The sequence below is a fragment of the Idiotropiscis lumnitzeri genome, unplaced genomic scaffold, assembly GCF_059441095.1.
Source record: "Idiotropiscis lumnitzeri isolate Australia: NSW breed Sydney's pygmy pipehorse unplaced genomic scaffold, RoL_Ilum_1.0 HiC_scaffold_260, whole genome shotgun sequence".
NCBI lineage: Eukaryota > Metazoa > Chordata > Actinopteri > Syngnathiformes > Syngnathidae > Idiotropiscis > Idiotropiscis lumnitzeri.
The window spans coordinates 135,001-138,614 of NW_028283798.1; positions in this window are offsets into that span (position 1 = coordinate 135,001).

Here is a 3,614-nt window from a genome sequence, read left to right on the forward strand (position 1 = left end):
CGCGTGGAGGCTCCGGAGGAGACAGGCCGGCGTCCGTGAAAGTCAGGCCGAAGAGGATGGCCTCCTCCCGGACGCGAGGTGGGCCGAATTGCACTAAGTGCGACCAGGGGTTGGACGTTTAGGTGACCAGGGGTGGGCCACTTAGGCGACCAGGGGTGGGCCACTTAGGCGACCAGGGGTGGGCCACTTAGGCGACCAGGGGTGGGCCACTTAGGCGACCAGGGGTGGGCCACTTAGGTGACCAGGGGCGGCAGGTTTAGGCGACCAGGGGTGGGCCGTTTAGGTGACCAGGGGTAAGGGGTTTAGGCGACCAGGGGTGGGACGTTTAGGTGACCAGGGGTGGGACGTTTAGGTGACCAGGGGTGGGCCACTTAGGCGACCAGGGGTAAGGGGTTTAGGTGACCAGGGGTAAGGGGTTTAGGCGACCAGGGGTGAGACGTTTAGGCGACCAGGGGTAAGGGGTTTAGGTGACCAGGGGTAAGGGGGTTAGGCGACCTGGGGCTGGAGAGGAGCACCTTCCCCGGGCACAGGCAGGGAGCGAGCGCCCACCCCCAGCTCCATCGCTCCGGGGGTAATAGGCCGGCGTCTGCCACACTTAGCCCGGAGAGGAGCACCTTCCCCGGGCACGGGCCGGGAGCGAGCGCCCCCCAGCTCCATCGCTCCGGGGGTAATAGGCCGGCGTCTGCCACACTTAGGCCGGAGAGGAGCACCTTCCCCGGGCACGGGCGGGGAGCGAGCGCCCCCCAGCTCCATCGCTCCGGGGGTAATAGGCCGGCGTCTGCCACACTTAGCCCGGAGAGGAGCACCTTCCCCGGGCACGGGCGGGGAGCGAGCGCCCCCAGCTCCATCGCTCCGGGGGTAATAGGCCGGCGTCTGTCACACTTAGCCCGAATAGGAGCACCTTCCCCGGGCACGGGAGGTGCCAAGCGGCCCCTAAGTCTACCCTCATGGAAGCTCCGGAGGAGGAGGGCGGGCGTGTGTCACACTTAGCCCGGAGAGGAGCACCTTCCCCGGGCACAGGCGGTGCCAAGCGGCCCCTAAGTTTGCCCTTATGGAAGCTCCGGAGGAGGAGTGCGGGCGTGTGTCACACTTAGCCCGGAGAGGAGCACCTTCCCCGGGCACAGGCGGTGCCAAGCGGCCCCTAAGTTTGCCCAAATGGAAGCTCCGGAGGAGGAGTGCGGGCGTGTGTCACACTTGGCCCGAATAGGAGCACCTTCCCCGGGCACAGGCGGTGCCAAGCGGCCCCTAAGTTTACCCTCATGGAAACTCCGGAGGAGGAGGGCGGGCGTGTGTCACACTTGGCCCGAATATGAGGACCTTCCCCGGGCACAGGCCGTGCCAAGCGGCCCCTAAGTCTACCCTTATGGAAGCTCCGGAGGAGGAGTGCATGCTGCCTGACAGTGAAGCCGAATAGGAGCACCTTCCCCGGGCACAGACGGTGCCAAGCGGCCCCTAAGTTTGCCCTTATGGAAGCTCCGGAGGAGGAGTGCATGCTGTGTGACAGTGAAGCCGAATAGGAGCACCTTCCCCGGGCACAGACGGTGCCAAGCGGCCCCTAAGTCTACCCTTATGGAAGCTCCGGAGGAGGAGTGCGGGCGTGTGTCACACTTGGCCCGAATATGAGCACCTTCCCCGGGCACAGGCGGTGCCAAGCGGCCCCTAAGTTTGCCCAAATGGAAGCTCCGGAGGAGGAGTGCGGGCGTGTGTCACACTTGGCCCGAATATGAGCACCTTCCCCGGGCACAGGCGGTGCCAAGCGGCCCCTAAGTTTGCCCAAATGGAAGCTCCGGAGGAGGAGTGCGGGCGTGTGTCACACTTGGCCCGAATATGAGCACCTTCCCCGGGCACAGACGGTGCCAAGCGGCCCCTAAGTTTGCCCAAATGGAAGCTCCGGAGGAGGAGTGCATGCTGCCTGACAGTGAAGCCGACTATGAGCACCTTCCCCGGGCACAGGCGGTGCCAAGCGGCCCCTAAGTCTACCCTCATGGAAGCTCCGGAGGAGGAGTGCGGGCGTGTGTCACACTTGGCCCGAATATGAGCACCTTCCCCGGGCACAGACGGTGCCAAGCGGCCCCTAAGTTTGCCCAAATGGAAGCTCCGGAGGAGGAGTGCACGCTGTGTGACAGTGAAGCCGAATATGAGCACCTTCCCCGGGCACAGGCGGTGCCAAGCGGCCCCTAAGTTTGCCCTTATGGAAGCTCCGGAGGAGGAGTGCATGCTGTGTGACAGTGAAGCCGAATATGAGCACCTTCCCCGGGCACAGGCGGTGCCAAGCGGCCCCTAAGTTTGCCCAAATGGAAGCTCCGGAGGAGGAGTGCGGGCGTGTGTCACACTTGGCCCGAATAGGAGCACCTTCCCCGGGCACGGGCGGTGCCAAGCGGCCCCTAAGTTTGCCCAAATGGAAGCTCCGGAGGAGGAGTGCATGCTGCCTGACAGTGAAGCCGAATATGAGCACCTTCCCCGGGCACAGGCGGTGCCAAGCGGCCCCTAAGTCTACCCTAATGGAAGCTCCGGAGGAGGAGGGCGGGCGTGTGTCACACTTGGCCCGAATAGGAGCACCTTCCCCGGGCACAGGCGGTGCAAAGCGGCCCCTAAGTCGGTAAAGGTTGAAATAAGTAAATAAATACAAAAAGGACGAGGGGGGAAAAAAAAAGGCAAAAACGTATAAAATTCCCCCATTCATTTCAATGGGCTCGGCCGAATTGGGCTTGCGGGACCGCCGAGGGCACGCCGGAGGGCGGTTGAGTCGGTAAAAGTTGAAATAAATGAATAAATACAAAAAGGACGAGGGGGGGGAAAAAAAAGGCAAAAACGTATAAAATTCCCCCATTCATTTCAATGGGCTCGGCCGAATTGGGCTTGCGGGACCGCCGAGGGCACGCCGGAGGGCGGTTGAGTCGGTAAAAGTTGAAATAAATGAATAAATACAAAAAGAACGAGGGGGGGGGGAAAAAAGGCAAAAACGTATAAAATTCCCCCATTCATTTCAATGGGCTCGGCCGAATTGGGCTTGCGGGACCGCCGAGGGCACGCCGGAGGGCGGTTGAGTCGGTAAAAGTTGAAATAAATGAATAAATACAAAAAGAACGAGGGGGGGAAAAAAGGCAAAAACGTATAAAATCCCCCCATTCATTTCAATGGGCTCGGCCGAATTGGGCTTGCGGGACCGCCGAGGGCACGCCGGAGGGCGGTTGAGTCGGTAAAAGTTGAAATAAATGAATAAATACAAAAAGAACGAGGGGGGGAAAAAAAAGGCAAAAACGTATAAAATTCCCCCATTCATTTCAATGGGTTCGGCCGAATTGGGCTTGCGGGACCGCCGGGGGCACGCCGGAGGGCGGTTGAGTCGGTAAAAGTTGAAATAAATGAATAAATACAAAAAGAACGAGGGGGGGAAAAAAGGCAAAAACGTATAAAATCCCCCCATTCATTTCAATGGGCTCGGCCGAATTGGGCTTGCGGGACCGCCGAGGGCACGCCGGAGGGCGGTTGAGTCGGTAAAAGTTGAAATAAATGAATAAATACAAAAAGAACGAGGGGGGGGGGAAAAAAGGCAAAAACGTATAAAATTCCCCCATTCATTTCAATGGGCTCGGCCGAATTGGGCTTGCGGG